Here is a 20,220-nt window from a genome sequence, read left to right on the forward strand (position 1 = left end):
AGTGGGCCCACTGCTTCTACTCCTATCTCCACCATTACATTTCCCACCATGTTGCCAGTAGGATATTTTAAAAATGCAAATAAAAGCATATTAGCTGTTTGTTTGGAGCACTTTACTGGCTTCCCACTGCTTTCAGGGAAAAGTCCCCACTCCTTACCATGGCCCATGAGGCCTTGTGTCTAAATCTGCTTCCCCTCCTCCTCTCTTACTTCATATCCGGTTGACCTTGTGTTTCTTGATCTCAGCTGATGTAGCTCAGAAGAGGTTGAAAGTGAAAGTGAAGTCACTCAGTCATGTCCAACTCTTTGCGACCCCATGGACTGTAGCCCACCAGGCTTCTCTCTCCACGGGATTCTCCAGGCAAGAATACTGGAGTGGGTTGCCATTTCATTCTCCAGGGGATCTTCCCAACCCGGGGATCGAACCCGGGTCTCCCGCATTGCAGGCAGATGCTTTAACGTCTGAGTTGGGCGTATCATAAATGGCTATAAGTTGAGGTTTCCAGGTGATTCTGACTCTGTTACAGAAATTTTCAAGCATACACAAAACTGAAAAGTCCAGCGAACTACCTTGTACTCATTACCCAGCTCCAACAATCATCAACTCAAGGGCACTCTTGTTTCAACTGTATTCTTGCTCATTTCCTATCAGTCGTGTATTGTTTGAAGCCAGTCTCAGATATTATATCTTTCCACTTGTAAATGCTTCAAAGTGTGTCTTTAAATGGTAAGGTAATTTTATTAACGTAATTCTATCTCATTAAAAATATTAACAATTTCTTAACTATCCAACATTGAATCCATATCAAAAGTCCCCCTGGCATTTCATAAATGTGTCCCTCTGGTTGGTATATTTGATTTGGGATCCAAACAAGAATTTGGTTTATGTGTCTCTCGAATCTCTTTTCATCACAAGTTCCCCCTTCCTTCCTTGTTTCCTAGAAATTTATTTGTTGAAGAAACAAGAGACCAGAAACTTGTTCTTCTCTGTTTCTGTGATGTCTAGTGTAGTAGCTAGAAAAGTATCAAAACTTAATTGATGTCACAAGAATGAATGGATGAAGGAGTGAAGGACCAAATTCCTCAGCCTGGTACCTGGTTTGGGTGGGCTTCCACTTCTTGTCTGCCTTTGCTCATTGTTCATCCTTAAAATAGTATCCTCTTGATCAATCCCTCAGTCTCCTGGTCTGCGAAGTGGAGCTGCTAATACCTGCCTTCTGCTCCATTTCCTGGGGAGGTTGTGACAAAGGCTGGGATTTTAAAAATAAAGCCTAAAACAGCTTTGAGCAATTGGTGCTATAAATACCAGACGAGGAATTCTATTATTAAATGTCCTTTGTTCATAGAAGCTCCAGGCAGAGAGGTAAGGTTGAGAAGTGGAACCCCTTGACTTTGTCCTTCCTGCCCTGCTTCGGTGGGTGTGGCCACTAGAGAAGGCAGGGCTGGGGCACATCCTGGGGTGGGGAGCCCCAGGGCTCCCTTACAACAAGGCAGCCCTGCTCTGGCTGGGGCAGGCCTGCAATATCTTATTCCATACCGGCAAAAATAGAATAGCCAGGATAATGACAGCACTGAGACAACTGTTCCTATTTGGAAGAGTGTCAGAAGGATGTTGCTACAGGTGGGGGTACATGTCGGCCCCTGAGAGTGAAGTCCCGCCAGGAAGGGGCCAGGCCCCCAAGGTGCCCAGCTGAGGTTTGGGCTGGACACCTGCCAGTGCCTGTGGCCACAGGGTCTGATCAGGTCACTGGTGACAATGGAGAGCTTCTTGCCTGGAAATTGTATACGTGTTTATTAGTCAGTTAGTTTTCATTTCAAACAAAAAGATCAGAGAAGCTCTGATGAGTGGCCAGAAACTACTACAGAGAAGTGAATAGCCAGTGAGGTCAAGTTTTAGGCTCCCCTGCTTGGGAGAAAATTGTCTTCTGAAGCCAGCAGCCAGGTGGTATTGTTTGGGCCCATGCAAGCAGCCAGGAAACAAAAGGAAGGCTTGCCCTTTGGGGCATTTTTCACTGAACCTGCACTAGGCTATATTTGGTACTTCCGCCCCTATTCAGCCCCACCCCTTTTACTGGCACTTGTGGAGGCCAATACCTCTGGTCTACAACACGAGGACTCAGCGCATAGGGTGTGGGCTGTGGGAATTACAAAAATGACAACAGAACATCGGAGCCTGCAAAATGAGCAAATCACTAGGAATTTTAAAAGTAAATTTAAAAGTAATGAGGGCCTAAAAGTACCCATATGTGAAGTGGGAAGTTTTAAGTTTCAGCCTTTTCTGAGCTTTCTGTGTGCCCAAAAGAGGAGCTTATTTTGGAAGTGGAAGAAGTATGTTTTTTTTTTTTTTTTCCTCATCAACTCAGAAGTGGTTGAACTGATTTAGCTCAAACTATAAAAAGATGAACACCAAATGCGGCCTGCTACAAGATTTCTGTGTGGAATAGAGTGGAAGCAACTAGAGGGGTAAGACCGTGAAAATCTAGTGCCTGGAAGTCATATGGTTCCAGCTGATTTTTCAGATGTCTGGAAGCTGTGTGAGGTGAGGGGTTCTGAGTCTAATAGGCAACGAATTCTAATTTGAAATGAAGCCCTCTTTTCTGATAAGAGTTTACCAGAAGCTTTTGGAAATGTGAAATTATTTTTCTAAATATTTTCATCTTATTTTATTTAAGCCACCAGCACATTTAAGCTTTTCATATGTGTTTAGCCCAGGTGCTGCTAGTGGTAAAGAACCCACTTGACAATGCAGGAGACATAAGAGACCCGAGTTTGATCCCTGGGTGGGGATGATCCCCTGGAGAAGGGAATGGCAACCCACTCCAGTATTCTTGCCTGGAGAATCCCATGGACAGAAGAGCCTGGCGGGCTACGGTCCATAGCGTCGCAAAGAGTTGGACACAACTGAAGCGAATTAGCACACACACAATGAATTTAACCATGTATTGACCAATTAAAGAAGGGAGTGGTCTAAAGTGGTTAAAAACACAAATTTCGGAGATAGGTAGACCTAGGTTTATACCCTGACTCTTCCATTTACTTGCTGTTTGAGCTTGCTACTGAGCTTTACTGCTCTTTCTGGAGAATCGGATAAATTTACCTCAGAAGATTGTGGTAGGGTAGACAAGATGATGAACATGAAGTGGAATGGTGCCTGACACATAATGACTCCTCCCAAATAGTGGTTATAGTTGTATTAATAGTAATATTTATGAAATTGGGGGTTGCCCAAGGGCTTTTCTTCATGCTCTTTTCTACCAAATCATGTAGCTCACTGTTCTTCAAACAAATTTTATGATGACCAGCAGTAAGAAATACATTTTATGGAGTGATTGATACACATACCCATAGAAGAAGCAAGTTTCACAGAACAATATTCCCCTTTACTACGTGGAATGTGTTCTATGATATTCTAGTCTAAATACCTATTCTACTCTGTTTGTTTTATTTCTTTTCATTCTTAAATACTGATTACAGCCTGGTAAATAGCTTTTACTACTGTATAATGGGTCATGGCCCACAGTTTGTAAAACGCTCACCTAGATGGATCTGGGAAATGCAGTTAGCACACTCAGGATCTGTCTTCTTCTGAATTAACACCTCGGCCAAGGTTTGGATCCAAAATAAATCTTCCCCATTAGAACTCCCTCTGAGAACAATGACAGCTGCAAAGTGACTAGACACCAGCCCTCATACTTTCACCTCTGGCCTGACTCCTGGATCATGGCATTGTTTTCTAGACCCTTCTAACAACAAGTCCGGACCAAGATCGGGTTTGGCCTGCAGGACCTGCCATGCATTTGAGAATGCGAGTGTGTGTGTATGTGCATGTTTATGTGTGTGTATGTGAGAGAGAGTGTTTGTAGGAATCGGGGAAGAGAGGAAGGACTGCCAACTTCTCAATTTTTCCTGCTGATGTCATCTACCTCTTAGGTTTCTGCCAGGTTGGAGGGGAATGCCCACTCCCTCCGGAGATGCCTGAGACGGCGAGAAGGAGCCACAGCGCCCACAGTCGCCAGCTCTTGGCTCCACCTCCCAGGTTTGTTTCCTTCGCCTTGACAGAGCCTTGGTCCAGTAAGATGATCTGACCACAGCTGGTCTCCTACACTTAGAACAAGTTGGAAGCAAGAGAACTTGGGGAAGGAATTTGGTTTCACTAAAAATAGCTGCTGTATAGACCCTGTGACTTACCACTCCTCACAACAGTCTGCTATGCACCGCATGGGGTCCTCTAACCCCTGCCATCACTTTGGATGATTTGCCTGTTCTGCCCGGAGCCCTTGAACCCACGAGGGGCTTAGGGAGCTGGGAGTGCTTTGGCTCAGATGCAGACTCTTGGAAATCTCAGACCTGCATGGTGATGATACGATCAAGAAGCTTCCTCCCCCGTGGGAGCGCGTGACCGTTGGCACTCATAACAACAGGTCCCTTTAAGAGTTTGGTCCATGGTGGGATCCAGCTTCTTCCTCACCACTGGGCCCATTGCATCTCCACTTCTAAGGTAAGTGAAACCAAAGTCTTTGGGGGAAAAGCCACTGGAATTGTGATACTCTTGGGTAACCTCGACCCAGTTTTCCTCCGCCTGGGCCAGGGAAGCAAATGTCAGGGCAGGACGTACCTTAGGAAAAAAAGTCTGAGTCCATGCTCCCAATCATGGTACTGTTTGGCAATTCTTTCCCTTCTTTGTCCCCTCCTGCCCAAAAGCCAAGATATTAGCCGGCAGGAAAGCAGCTCAAATGTTAGATTTAACCCTTTCTTGACTTCTCAACTTAGAGTTGCCTTTTTTTAAAGTTGCCTTGTGCTTTCTGCCCTGTTACTAACACTGAGAATTTGAACTTGGCCCAGGGCACTGGTTATCTGTGTTTGTCTTTTCTGCTGGTACAGTGACAGAGAGTGACACAGAGCTGCCTAGAGCAGGGATTCCTGTGGCTCAGGCAGGCCCTGTGACAGAGGGAATCCACCCCAGGTGCACAAAAGACTTGCTTGGATTCCCTTTCCTCCCTGCAAAACCCCGGTCAGGGCACATCTCTGATTTCCAGCTTGTTTATAGCTACAGGCCTTGGGGAAGGAGTTGGAATTGAGGGGAGCTGGAAAATTCTGAGGGTGAGGTTAGGAGACCTCTGAGAGAAAAAGAAGTTGCCTTGGCGGTTGGAAGGTTAAGCACTAACAATTTCTTGCTTAAGGTTAACTTTTGAGCATTTGCTATGCAAAGTACTATGCCAACATTCCAGCTTGCCAAACCAAGGTGTTTTTATGAAAACGAAGAGACACTTTAGTAACAGATATGCTTACTTTAAATGAAAACTACAATCTTAAAATATTACATGGCTGGCAGAGACAAATCTTTTGACTCAGAATCATCATTTGTGTACATTTTGTAGAAGAATGGATTACGGACGGACACTTGAACATTATATCCCTACCTTTTTTTTTCCTTTTACCCATCTTTGGGGTAGATGAGTGTCTAAATATCATAAACTTGAAATCTTAAACCTAGGGAATGCCCTAGCAGTCCAGTGGTTAGGACTCTGTGCTCTTACTGCCAAAGGCCTAGGTTCAATCCTTGGTCAGGGAACTAGGATCCCACAAGTCACATGGCACGGCCAAAAAAAACCCCCTTAAACTTAGAGGAAACATCTTGGAAGTCATCTTGTCTGATCCTTAGAGGGGCATGAATTAGGTTGAGTGACCACCTAGTCTGTACCTAGATTGTTGCCTCAGCTTTCCCTGTGACCTCCACATGGATACATGGTGGATATTTCCATTTTGAAGCCACGGTTCTATTGACATCACATCTTACTAGTACTTTCTCCTTTCCAATAATACTTTAAGGTTTATTCATGTTGCTTCAAAGCCAGATGAAACTAGAATGTTTTGAAGTATTTTCCCCATGTTGAATTTGTGTAACCATATGGCATCATTAATGCCAGATGCTGGTCTTACCACCCAAATGTGTTGTCACATTTCATCGAAAGTCGTCAGGGGTTTTGCATTCAAATTGGGTATTCATTTTACTGAAACACTCTAGAGAAGGTGATTTGCTGGATGTTGCCTCTAAATAGTGCACTTGTCTAGCACTTTGAACAAATGACTCCTCTAAGAAAATCGCCATGAACAAACAACTTTTCAGGAATGCATTTGTCAGTAAAGCAATGCTTCTCATATTCTACTTTATGAACCAATGCCAGGTTGGCTGCCCAGGAATCACCTGGAAAGATTGTTTAAAAATATAGTTTCTGGGCTGCATCCTTGGAAATTCAGATTCAAAAGGTCTGGGAGTAGAGTCCCAGAACCTGGACTTTTTAGCAAGCCATCCTGATCATTCTGATACATGGCCAGATTTTGGAGGCTCTGTGAAAGTCAAGGTTGCCCTGCTTTTGTTTCTTTGTCCCACATCTCTTAATGGTTTTCTGTTGCCTTCAGGAAAAAGTTCATACTTCATTTGGCATTCCCCAGGCCCTCCATGTTCTAGCCCTAACCCACCTTTCCAATCGGATTCCTTGTTTTTCCTCTTCACATCCACTCCCAGTCAAATTGAATTGGCCACTCTTCATTTTACTTCCATGCCTGGGCACTTAACTAATGCCTTTGACTGCTGCATCCTTCCTTACATCTCTGCACACCCAAATCTGCCCTATTTCTCGTGGTCTAGGCTTCACTGTACGTAAGAAGGACTCCGAGGGCGTCTTTAAAATACCAAGTCCTAAATCTCACTTCTGGAGATTCTGATTCAGCAGGCCTGGAGTGCTCAGGAGCCTCAGAGGGTCTGATGCTGGCACGCTTTCAGAGACATTACATCTAGCTCAAATGTCATCTCTTTATAAAACCATTGCTCAAAGCTTTCATGCTTCTCCACTCCAAATCCTAAAGCATTTTGTTTATAGATCATAATTTAATACTTCACTCTTTACCTTTTATTTGAATCATTCCTGTACATCATAATTTCTCTCACTCAACAGACATTCACTGAGTGCCTAATATAAAGGTATATCTTTCCTCGAGAACCCACGCTCCTTGGGAGAAAGGATCTGTGTCCGTTTGTCCATGTGAACACCCTGAGCCTGAGTGTGCAGAGTCAGTGGACATCATGAAGTTTAAATCACTCTGCAGTAGATGAAGCAAGGCAAGAAACCATCCCAAGGATAAAGCTTTATTTTCCCTCAGAAATGTGAGTGTAAGGCAGACCCTTTCTGTCTCTATGCCCAAAATCTGAGATGTATGCACCAGAAAGGGATCTGAGAAGACTTCTGGGGTTGGAAAATCTCAGAGCAAAATGATGACTGGGTTCCAGGAAGTCTCTTGGCTTAGGTAGCATGGAAAAGCACCTGGCATTTCTAAATACAGTAGTTCTGCCATAAGGGAGGGACGAGCAGAGGAGGGGCAGGAGACACTGGGTGATGGAGATCTGCAGGGACTTCACTGGGGGTACACTTCCCTTCTGTCCTTCACCTGGTGTAACAACTGCAGCTCCTCTAGAATCATCCATTATTGAAATTCTGTGGCTCTTTAATTATTTGGAGTTTACCTAAACACATACTAATATGTAATTGTGTAAAAATAATATATAATTATGTAAAAATACATAACCCACATTACTAGCCTTGTAGGTATCATTCTATATTTCTATTCTCATATAATTATATAAAACATGCATATGTACACATAAATACATTTTTGTTATAGATTATTTTACAAAAGTTATGTCATGTTACTTAAACATTCTTGCATCTTATTCTTCTTGCCATGTACTAGCTGTGTGACTTTAGGTTCTCTGGTCTTCAGTTTCCTCATCTGTAAAATGAAGATAATAATAGTACTTACCGCTTAGGGTTATTATGAGTATTCATGGAGTTAAAATACATAAAGCACTTAAAATAGAGCTATATAGGAGTGCTTATTATTAGCATTATTGCTATTATTCTCATTCAACAAAACATACAAGTCATCTGCAGTTGCTGGACTTCATTCTTTTTAATGGTTGCACAGAATTTTGTGATGGAGAACAATTTCTCTATCCATTTGACTTTTAGTGGACATTCACTTTGCTTCCTTTTTTTTTTTTTTTTTTGGTCACAAGAAAGCAACATTGCAACCTTCCTATATGTAACCTTTTGCTTTGTTGTTCAGTCACTCAGTTGTGTCTGACTCTTTGCGACCCCATGGACTGCAGCACACCAGGCTTCCCTGTCCTTCACCATCTCCCAGAGCTTACTCAAACTCATGTCCATTGAGTCAGTGATGCCATCCAAACATCTCATCCTCTGTCATCCCCTTCTCCTCCTGCTTTCAATCTTTCCCAGCATCAGGGTCTTTTCTAATTAGTCGACTCTTCACATGAGGTGGCCAAAGTATTGAAGCTTCAGCTTTAGCATCAGTCCTTCCAATGAACGTTTAGCACTGATTTCATTTGGGATTGACTGATTTGATCTCAAACCAGACCCTTAACCTGCACTTTTTTTTCTTACTCTGGGACAGATTCCCAGGAATGGAATAGCTAGGTTAAAAAGTGCATGTATATTGTTTTAAATTTCATTAAAGGTCACCATGTTGCTTTCTAAAAAGCATGTAACAAGTACACAATTACATCAGTAAAGTATGGGTGTACACCATTTCAGGCAATCCCATCAATTGTTGATCTTTCTGCTGTTTTTAAGTTTTAACAGTTGTATGAAAAAGATCATCTCATTGTTATTTTAACTTGAGTTTCTATGGCTACTCATGAGTCTGAGTATCTTTTGAAAAAATTGTTGGCCATTTGGATTCACTTCTTAGTGGCTTTTCATATCATTTGCTTATTTTTTGAATGGGTTGATTCTCCTTGTCAGCTTCTAAAAACTCCTCCTATGTTATTGCTATAAGCCCCTCATCTATTACCTGTGTGCAGCTTTGTGTCCAGTTTCTTGTTTTATTGATTTTACTTATTGGGCCTTGTGCCAAAATTTTGAAAAAAATATATATATATAGTTAAATTTCTTTTATAACTTCTGAGTTTTAAGGATTGGTTAAGAGAGTTTTCCCACTCCTAGCAAATTTGGAAAACTCAGCAGTGGCCACAGGACGGGAAAAGGTCAGTTTTCACTCCAATCCCAAAGAAAGGCAATGCCAAAGAATGCTCAAACTACCGCACAATTGCACTCATCTCACATGCTAGTAAAGTGATGCTTAAAATTCTCCAAGCAATACATGAACCGTGAACTTCCAGTTGTTCAAGCTGGTTTTAGAAAAGGCAGAAGAACCAGAGATCAAATTGCCAACATCCGCTGGATCATCTCAAAAGCAAGAAAGTTCCAGAAAAACATCTATTTCTGCTTTACTGACTATGCCAAAGCCTTTGACTGTATGGATCACAATAAACTGGGAAAATTCTGAATGAGATGGGAATACCAAACCACCTGACCTGCCTCTTGAAAAACCTATATGCAGGTCAGGAAGCAACAGTTAGAACTGGACATGGAACAACAGACTGTTTCCAAATAGGAAAAGGAGTATGTCAAGGCTGTATATTGTCAGCCTGCTTATTTAACTTATATGCAGAGTACATCATGAGAAATGCTGGGCTGGAAGAAGCACAAGCTGGAATCAAGATTGCCGGGAGAAAAAAAAAAAAAGATTGCCAGGAGAAATATCAATAACCTCAGATATGCAGATGACACCACCCTTATGGCAGAAAGTGAAGAGGAACTCAAGAGCCTCTTGATGAAAGTGAAAGAGGAAAGTGAAAAAGTTGGCTTAAAGCTCAACATTCAGAAAACAAAGATCATGGCATCCGGTCCCATCACTTCATGGGAAATTGATGGGGAAACAGTGGAAACAGTGTCAGACTTTATTTTTTGGGGCTCCAAAATCACTGCAGATGGTGATTGCAGCCATGAAATTAAAAGACGCTTATTCCTTGGAAGGAAAGTTATGACCAACCTAGATAGCATATTAAAAAGCAGAGATATTACTTCGCCAACAAAGGTCCGTCTAGTCAAGGCTATGGTTATTCCAGTGGTCATGTGTGGATGTGAAAGTTGGACTGTGAAGAAAGCTGAGTGCTGAAGAATTGATGCTTTTGAATTGTGGTGTTGGAGAAGACTTTTGAGAGTCCCTTGGACTGCAAGGAGATCCAACCAGTCCATCCTAAAGGAGATCAGTCCTGGGTGTTCTTTGGAAGGACTGATGCTAAAGCTGAAACTCCAATACTTTGGCCACCTCATGCGGAGAGTTGACTCATTGGAAAAGACCCTGATGCTGGGAGGGATTTGGGGCAGGAGGAGAAGGGGACGACAGAGGATGAGATGGCTGGATGGCATCACCGACTTGATGGACATGAGTTTGAGTGAACTCCGGGAGTTGGTGATGGACAGGGAGGCCTGGCGTGCTATGATTCATGGTGTCGCAAAGAGTGGGACATGACTGAGTACTGAACTGAACTGAACTAAGAGAGTTTTCCTACTCCTAGGTTGCACATATAGTTTCCTAGATTTTCTTGCAAGACTTTTACTGTTTTTATATTTAAATATGTCCTTACCTGGAAACTATTAATTTTTGGTATAAAATATAAGTCCAGTTTTTTTCCCAAATATTTAGTTTTATTTATTTGGCTGTGCCAGGTCTTAGTTGCAGCATGCAGAATCTTTTTTTTTTTTAATTGTGGCATGTGAGATCTAGTTCCCCAACCAGGAATCGAACACAGGTCCCCTGCATTGGGAGCATGGAGTCATAGCCACCGGACCACCAGGGAAGTCCCAAAGTCTAATGGTTTATTCTTCCAAATTAATAACTAGTTCCATCTCTATTGTTCACTAACAATCCATCTTTTTTCCACTAAAATGAAATACTTTTGCCATGTATTAAATGATTATGTACGGGACTTAATTCTTTATTCTCTACTTGATTCCTCTGTTCTAATTGCCTATTATTCCCATGCCACTACCATGTTTTGACTTCATTATGTTGACATTAAGGTATATCTGATATCTGGTTAAAATATTTTTCTCTAATTATTCTTATTTTTCATGGCTATTCTAAGGTTTATATTTTTCCATACAAATATTAAGGTTATGTATACACATCTTCCTCAACTTATGATGAGGTTGCTAAGTTGCTTCAGTCATGCCCGACTGTGCAAGCCTATGGACTGCAACCTGCCAGGCTCTTCTGTCCATGGGATTCTCCAGGCAAGAGTACTGGAATGGGTTGCCATTTCCTACCAGCGGATCTTCCCGAACCAAGGATTGAACTTATGTCTTCTACATCTACCTGCATTTGCAGTTGGGTTATTTACCACTAGCACCACCTGGGAAACTCTATGATGGGATTCAGTTCAGTTCAGTTGCTCAGTCGTGTCAGACTCTTTGTGAACCCATGGACTGTAGCACTCCAGGCTTCTCTGTCCATCACCAACTCCCGGAACTTGCTCAAACTCATGTCCGTTGAGTCAGTGATGCCATCCAACCATCTCATCCTCTGTCGTCCCCTTCTCTTCCTGCCTTCAATCTTTCCCAGCATCAGGGTCTTTTCCAATGAGTCAGTTCTTCACATCAGGTGGCCAAAGTTTTGTAGCTTCAGCTTCAGCATCAGTCCTTCCAGTGAATATTCAGGACTGATCTCCTTTAGGATGGACTGGTTTGATCTCCTTGCAGTCCGAGAGACTCTCAACAGTCTTCTCTAAAACCACAGTTCAAAAGCATCAATTCTTCGGTGCTCAGCTTTCTTTACGGTCCCACTCTCACACCCGTACGTGACTACTGGAAAAACCATAGCTTTGACTAGATGGACCTTTGTCAGCAAAATTCCCTTGTGGCTCAGCTAGTAAAGAATCCACCTGCAATGCAGGAGACCTGGGTTCAATCCCTGGGTTGGGAAGATCCCCTGAGAAGGAAAAGGCTACCCACTCCAATGTTCTGGCCTGTAGAATTCCATGGACTGTATAGTCCATGGGGTCACAAAGAGTCAGACGCAACTGAGTGACTTTCAAAAAAAAGAAGGAACCTGGAACATTGATTCAACAAAAAGAGAGAGGCGACCCTCCTCTCTTGATTGTCCATGGGCGAGGAGCTGCATTATGGGGTTATATCCTGATAAATCCATTCTAAGTTGAAAATATCCTGTTAAAAATGCATTTAATACACCTAACCCTTCATAGTATCATAACCCAGTCTACTTTAAACATGTTCAGAATACTTACATTAGCTTATAGTTGGACAAAATCCTCTAACACAAAACCTATTTTATAATAAATTGTGGAATATCTCAGGGCTTCCCAGGTGGCTCAATGGTAAATAATCTGCCTGCCAATACAGGAGCTGCAAGAGACAGGGATTTGATCCCCGGGTCCAGAAGATCCCCTGGAGTAGGAAATGGCAACCCACTCCAGTATCCTTGCTTGGGAAATAGAGGAACCTGGTGGGCTACAGTCCAGGGGGCTGCAAAGAGTATACTGGGTGACTGAGCACATACACAAATTTGATATCTCATGTAATTTATTGAATACTGTAGGGAAAGTGAACAACAGAGTGGTTGTATGAGTACAGAATGGCTGTAAACATGGATTATTCATGCTTGTGATCATCTGACTGACTGGGAGCTGCAGTGGGGGCTGGTGCCCAGCATCACTAGAGAGTATGGGACCACATAGTTCTAGCCCGTGAAAAGATCAAAATTTGAATTACAATTTCCAGTGAATATATATTACTTTTGCACCATTGTATGATCAATAACTCATAAGTCGAAGCATCATAAATGGGGGACCATCTGCAAAAATAAATTCCCTCTCTTTTACTTGAAAAATCATGTTGGAAATCTAAACTGGAATTTTAAAATGAACATTGGTTTTGTGAAAATTGACATTTTATGATATAAAATCTTATAATTCTTTAATTCATTCCCTTTTTCAAGATTTTGTTTTATGTCCTTCAGTCAGCTATTGTAATTTTCTTCCTACTGGCCTGATGTTTTTCTTGTTATATAGGTTTTTTTCATTATTACAAATATAATTTTTCTCATTTTCATATCTTGGTGTTGATTGCTTGAATAGAGAAATGCTATCTGTTTTGTATAGTAACCTTGTATTCTTTACCATACCAAATTCTCTAAATAAGTCTCACAGATTTTATCAGAGTGTTCTGTTTGGGTAGCTGTACAAATATACCCCTAGCAAACAAAGAAATAGATGTCTTTTCTGATATTTGTTAGTTCTTTCCCTCTTTTTTTGGTCTTTTTTATAAGCTAGAATCCCCAAGGCAATGTTGAATAGTAATGAGGATAAGAAGCATTCTTGTCGACTTCTGAATTTTATTTGAAGAGGTCAGTGTTTTGCAATTTGAGATAATATTTGGCATCCATTTTTGGTAAACAATCTGTATTATTTTAAGAAATTTCCTTCTAATCCTGTTTCACTTAGAAATGTATTAAGAGTGCAGCTGAGTTTTATCAGTTGACTTTGAAGCCTTTCTTGATACCATTATTAAACCAGTTTTCTTTTTTAATTTACTAATGTAATGAATTATGTTGATAGATTTGTTGATACTGAACCTCCTTTGCATGTCCAAATGTAATACTGTGTATCAGTAATTTCTGTGAAACAAACCAGCCAAAATCTCAGTGGCTTCAAAAACAACAATCATTTCTTCCTGTTCATGGTTTCTTCAGGCTAGTTGGAGTCTAATTAGTCTAGTCTGGGCTCAACCAAGTGGCTCTGCTTGTCGCTTGCAGGTCTGTTGGTCTAATGGGGCTGCTTTGCTTCAGGGAGTGGTGGCTGGAGCAGCTTTGCCCCAGGTGACTCTTATCCTCCTCCTGGGGAAAGCAGGCAGCCCAGGCTATTTCAAAGTGACTGCAGACGCACAAGAAGGGAGACAGAAGTGCATAAGGCCTCTTGAAGTGTAGGCTGGGGACTGGTACCCTTGGACCTCATTTTATTCCCTCAAAGCCATTTGGCTTCCCTGGTGGCTCAGTGGTAAAGAATCCACCTGCTAATGCAGGAAAGGCAGGATTGATCCCGGGGTTGGGAAGATCCCCTGGAGAAGGAAATGGCAACTCACTCCAGTGTTCTTGCCTGGGAAATACCATGGATAGAGGAGCCTGGTGGGCTACAGTCCATGGGGTTGCAAAGAGTCGAACATGACTGAGTGACTGAACAACAACAAAGTTAAGGTGCGGGGAAATATATACCATGTTGATGGCAGAAACTCCAAAATCAAATGAAAAAATTCTTGGACACAAGGAGGGGGCGAAGAATTATGGCCCTCGCTAGCCATAACTTTACTGAAAGATTGTTGGATTATATTTGCAAGTGTTGTATTCAAAATGTCAGCATCTACATTTTAAAAGTGTTTATGGATTTCTTCTTGGTAGCCTCCTTTGTAGATTTGGTTATTTAATTTAATTGGCTTCCTAGAAAAGAATTAAGGGGGTTCCCATTAACCTACTCTGTAGATGGCCCCAGCAGCTTTCTCCACTGAAGAAACCAGTGGCTACAGGAGTGCAAGGCACAAACCTAGACCACCCCCCCCACAGCTGACCCATGCCACTATGTGTGCTCTCAGGGCTAGACCCTCCAGCTGTGCTCTTGCACACTGCTGGCCTGAAACCCATCACCAGCCTTCACTGCCATGTGTGCATCTGTGTTGACATCCTACAGCCATGAAAGTGTATGCTGATAGCCAAGGCCCCTGCAGCTGCTTGTGGGCCTGGATCTGGCCCTTTCTCCTATCACTAACCTGTACCACTAAGCTCACCTGCAGCTAGGCCCAGCATTTATGCACCTGTACACCTCCAATTTGGTTTCCACTGCTGTGCATCAAAAATAATAAAATACTTAGTAATAAATTTAACCAAAAATCTATTTACAAAGCTAAAAGACATTGATGAAAGAAACTCAAAATGATAAAAATAAATAGAATGATATTCTACATTCATGAATCAGAGGAGTTAATATTACTAAAATGTCCCTACTACACAAAGCCATTCATTGCACCCTCTATCAAAATTCCAATAGCACTTATACAAGAAATGTAAAAAAATCCTGAAATTCATATGGCACCACAAAAGACCATGAATACACAGAGAAATCTTGAGCTAGAAAAGAGCTGGAGTCCTCACTCTTGTTGATTTCAAACTATATTACAAAACTATAATGATCAAAACACTATGGCATTGGCATGATCAAGGAAACAGACTTGAGAGGCCACTAAGGAGACTAGAATATTCAGTGGAGAATGGATAGTCTCTTCAATAAACAGTATTGGGAAAACTGGATACCCATATGCAAAAGAATGAAATTGGACCTCTATCTTACACCACTTACAAAATGTTAACTCACAATGGTTTAAGAACTTAATTGTAAGACCTGAAACTGTAAAATTCAAGAAATCTCCTAGACCTTGGTTGCTGCTACTGCTGCTATTAAGTCACTTCAGTCGTGTCTGACTCTGTGTGATCCCGTAGACGGCAGCCCACCAGGCTCTGCTGTCCCTGGGAGTCTCCAGGCAAGAACGCTGGAGTGGGTTGCCATTTCCTTCTCCAATGCATGAAAGTGAAAAGTGAAAGTGAAGTCGCTCAGTCCTGTCCGATTCTTCACAACCCCATGGACTGCAGCCTACCAGGCTCCTCCATCCATAGGATTTTCCAGGCAAGAGTACTGGAGTGGGGTGCCATTGCCTTCTCCGAGACCTTGGTTATGGCAATGATTTTTTGGGTATGGCACCAAAAGCATAGGCAACACATGCAAAAATTAACCAGTGGAATCATATTAAACCAAAAAGCTTCTGCATAGCAAAAGAAATAATCAACAAAATGAAAAGACAACCTATGGAATGGGAGGAAGTACTTCCAAATCATGTATCTGATAAGGATTAATATACAAAATCTATAAAGAACTCATACAACTCAGTAGTGAAAACACCCAAACAATCCAATTGAAAAATAAGCAAAACACCTGAATGGACATTTTTTTCACAGAAGACATACAAGTGGGCAACAGGTATAGGAGGAGGTGCGTGACGTCACTAAACATCAGGGAAATCCAAATCAAAACCAAAATGAGATGTCACCTCACATCTGTGTGATTGACTACCATCAAATAAACAATAGATAACTAATGCTGGTAAGGATATAGAGAAAAGGGAACTCTGGTGCATTGTTATAGGAATATAAATTGGTACAGCCACTATAGAAAACAGTATGGAAGTTCCTCAAAACAATTAAAAAGAAACTGCCATATGATCTAGCAATTGACTTCTGGGTCTATATCTGAAGGAGATGAAATTACTATCTTGAAGCGATATCTGCATTTCCATGTTCATTCCAGTATTATTCACAATAGGCAGGACATGGAAATAACTCACGTGTTCACTAATGGATGAATGGATAAAGAAGATGTGGTATATATATATACACACACACAATGGAATATAATTTGGCCATAAAAAGAAGGAAACCCTGCCATTTGTGACAAGATGGAAGAACCTTGATGGCATTATGCTAAGTGAAATAAGTCAGGTAGAGAAAGATATGGCATCTGGTCCCATTACTTCATGGCAAATATATGGGGATAAAGTGGAAACGGTGGCAGAATTTATTTTCTTGGGCTCCAAAATCACTGTGGATGGTGACTGTGGCCAGGAAATTAAAAAACAATTGCTCCAGCCTTGTGGACTCTGTGGGAGAGGGAGAGGGTGGGATGATTTGGGAGAATTACATTGAAACATGTATAATATCATATATGAAACGAGTCACCAGTCCAGGTTTGATGCACGATACTGGATGCTTGGGGCTGGTGCACTGGGATGACCCAGAGGGATGGTATGGGGAAGGAGGAGGGTTCAGGATGGGGAACACATGTATACCTGTGGCGGATTCATTTTGATATATGGCAAAACCAATACAATATTGTAAAGTTAAAAAATTAAATTAAAAAAAAAACAATTGCTCTTTGGAAGAAAAGCTATGACAAACTTAGAGTATTAAAAAGCAGAGACATCATTTCACCGACAAAAGTCTGTATAGTTAAAGCTCTGGTTTTTCCAGTAGTCATGTACAGATATGAGAGTTGGACCTTAAAGAAGGCTGAGCACTGAAGAACTGATACTTTTGAATTGTGGTGCTTGGAAGATTCTTGAGAGTCCCTTGAGCAAAGAGATCAAACCAGTCAATACTAAAAGAAATCAACCCTGAATATTCATTGGAAGGACTGAGGAGGAAGCTGAAGCTCCAATATTTTGGCCACCTGATGGGAAGAGCTAACTCATTGGAAGAGAGTTAGCTCTTCCCATCAGGTGGCCAAAATTGGAAGAGACTCTGATGCTGGGAAAGATTGAGGGCAAGAGAAGGGGAAAACCGAGCATGAGATGGTTGGATGGCATCACTGATTCAATGGACATGAGTTTGAGCAAACTCCAGGAGATAGTGTAGGACAGGGAAGTCTGGTGTGCTGCAGTCCATGGGGTTGCAAAGAGTAAGACACAACTTAGCAACTGTACAACAACAAACAACAATAGAGAAAGACAAACACTATGTGATCTCTCACTCTCTCACACACACATATGCACACACAGAGAACTTACACAATGTTATTTGTCAATTATATCTCAATAAAGCTGAGGGAAAAAGAATTGAAGAGCTTTCCTTCTATTTTATGGCCTGGAATAATTCCAATCATATTAACATTACTTGCTTTAAAAAAAAAAAAAAAGTTGAATTGAAACAAATGAACCACTCTTTTGTGATGACTTTTTCAGTGGTAGATATTTATTCACTTTTTCCATCTCCTTTTTTGATAATTAACTTATTCAACACTTCTTGTTCAGTTAATTTTGGCTCCTGAAGAACCATGCTTTTTTCCTAAATTTTCAAATTTGCTGCTATAGAGTTTAATGTAGTGTCATTTATAATTATTTAAATCTTTTATGTATACTTTTCCAATTCCAATGTTGTCAATATTTATTCTCCCTTTTTCCTTAATGAGGCTTACAAGAAGGTTACCTGTTTTGCATGTCTTTTCAAAGAACAAGTTTTGGTTATCTCATTAATTCCACTTTTTTTTTTTTTTTGCTGCTAAAAAGACTTTTCCTAGTTTTTGCATATTTGTTTAATTTCTGGTTCTTTCCCACATATCTTGAGATGAATACTAAGTTCCTTTATGTTTGCATCTTTGTTTGTTAATACTGAGATTGAAGAAGATAATTATTTTTCTGAATAAGGTATTTACTGTGCCAAGTAGATTTTAGAATAAAGTGTTCTTTTAAATTGCTTTCTAGATAGTTTGTAATTTCACTTTTTATCCAGTGGTATTCTAGGAGTGTATTTCTTAATTTCCCAAACAGTTATTCTTTGCATCTTTTACATTATGTAAATTTTATAGCTGTTATGCTCAGAAAAATCTATTGTATTTTAAAAATATTACTGCCTTTCCTCTGTGTCTTCCCTCTTCTTCTAGAAGACTATTCGTCAAGATCTACAACTCTCATATTTTCCTTCATGATTCCATGTCTTGGTATTTTTGACTTCGTGCTCTGTGATTCTTCTTTCACTTTCTCTTACAGGTGACTATTGGGTCTCAGCAGTGATCATCCTCTCCTTCAATTCATCCCTGAACTGTAGTTGGGGAATTGCATTTTGTAGTTCCAGAAAGTCTCTTTTTAGTTACACCTGAATCTCTGTATGAGTTCTTCTTTTGTTGTTATAGCTGTTGTGGTTGTTCAAGTTGGCATCTGTCTATCTCCCAATCGGTTAATTTCTTTAGACATGCATTGCTTCATCAACCTGCCACTGGGTGCAGGTTGGGTATAAAGGATTTATTTGTTCACTCATAGCAGTCAGCTCATGGTGGAAGGGGGTCTCTGAGAGTCCCACAGAGGCTAGGAGGTCCTTAAGTGGTGAGAAACTAAGTACCTGAAGAAAGCTGCCCTCTTCCCAGGTCTCCTTGCAGAGTCCCCCTCTGCTCTTTCATTCCTTTTTGGTCTCTAGGAGGCCTAGGTGTGAAAGTGAAAGTCGCTCAGTCCTGTCTGACTCTTTGCAACCTCATGGACTATACAGTCCATGGAATTCTCCAGGCCAGAATACTGGAGTGGGTAGCCTTTCCCTTTTCCAGGGGATCTTCCCAACCGAGGGATCGAACCCAGGTCTCCCGCATTGCAGGTGGATTCTTTACCATCTGAGCCACCAGGGAAGCCCAAGAATACTGAAGTGGGTAACCTATCCCTTCTCCATTAGATCTTCCCAACCCAGGAATCAAACCAGGGTCTCCTGCATTACAGTAGGATTCTTTACCAGCTGAGCTACTAGGGAAGCCTTAGGAGGCCTAGGAGACCAGGAATATAGGTCTGATACTGTTTCCTGATCTCCTTGCACCAGGCTTTCCTGGGGCTGCATCCAGCTTTGCTTAGCAATCAAAGGATTTTGCTGAGACTCCCACAATGCCTAGGGCTTCGCTCATATTTGGTAGCTTTTTGGTTAAGGAGAGCCAGGCAGCCTGGAGTTAAGGATGGAAACAACTCATGCTTAGGTCGCTATCTTCTCAGGATCTTCTGTGGTTTCTAAAGAAAAAGAAGAAAGCCTTTTATATGATTGGACCTTAGTTACACTGAGTCCCAGAGAGTTGCTCTTTAATAACACAGGGCTGACAATGAGGCTCGGAGTGGAACCTATATCAGTTTGGGGGCAATCGTGAAAATAGAACTGAAATGTCACAGTAAGAAGGGATCTATCTATCTATTTATGTATACATATTTATAAAAAGTGGGAGTAGCTAGGAGAGTGAAGGTCCAGAAGGTTCATGCCAGAGGATCAAATGTCTCTAGTAACTGCAGCTCGCCTGCAATACAGGAGACCCCGGTTGGATTCCTGGGTTGGGAAGATCCGCTGGAGAAGGCATAGGCTACCCACTCCAGTTTTCTTGGGCTTCTGTGGTGGCTCAGCTGGTAAAGAATCTGCCCTCAATGCGGGAGACCTGAGTTCGATCCCGGGGTTGGGAAGATCCCCTGGAGAAGGGAAAGGCTACCCACTCCAGTATTCTGGCCTGGAGTCCATGGAGTTGCAAAGAGTCAGACACGACTAAGCGACTTTCACTTTCACAAAGTATTGGAGGGGGTGAGGAAGCCAGAACTCACTGGAATTCTGAGAAGTTACCAGGTCTCAATGCAAAAGGTGACCTGGAAGTGGAAGCTCAGAGAGAAAGATGTGTGAAGTCACACTGAATGTCACAGCGTCCCGAGAATGGTGACTTTGCTTCATTCCCACCTTC

At 41.6% G+C, this 20,220-nt stretch overlaps 1 protein-coding gene across 2 annotated transcripts in view; it reads left to right on the plus strand.

Moving 5' to 3' along the window:
• Window positions 1-4,177: 4,177 nt before the first annotated feature.
• FGF13 (fibroblast growth factor 13) overlaps window positions 4,178-20,220 on the plus strand; it is a 568,541-nt gene continuing 552,498 nt past the window's right edge. The window contains exon 1 of one of the 2 annotated variants that reach the window (XM_070365900.1): window positions 4,178-4,497. The gene's annotated coding sequence lies outside the window, so the exon portion shown is untranslated. The remainder of the gene's footprint in view (window positions 4,498-20,220) is intronic. The other variant, XM_070365897.1, reaches the window with a different exon arrangement.

Source organism: Bos mutus, chromosome X (genome assembly GCF_027580195.1).
Source record: "Bos mutus isolate GX-2022 chromosome X, NWIPB_WYAK_1.1, whole genome shotgun sequence".
Lineage (NCBI taxonomy): Eukaryota > Metazoa > Chordata > Mammalia > Artiodactyla > Bovidae > Bos > Bos mutus.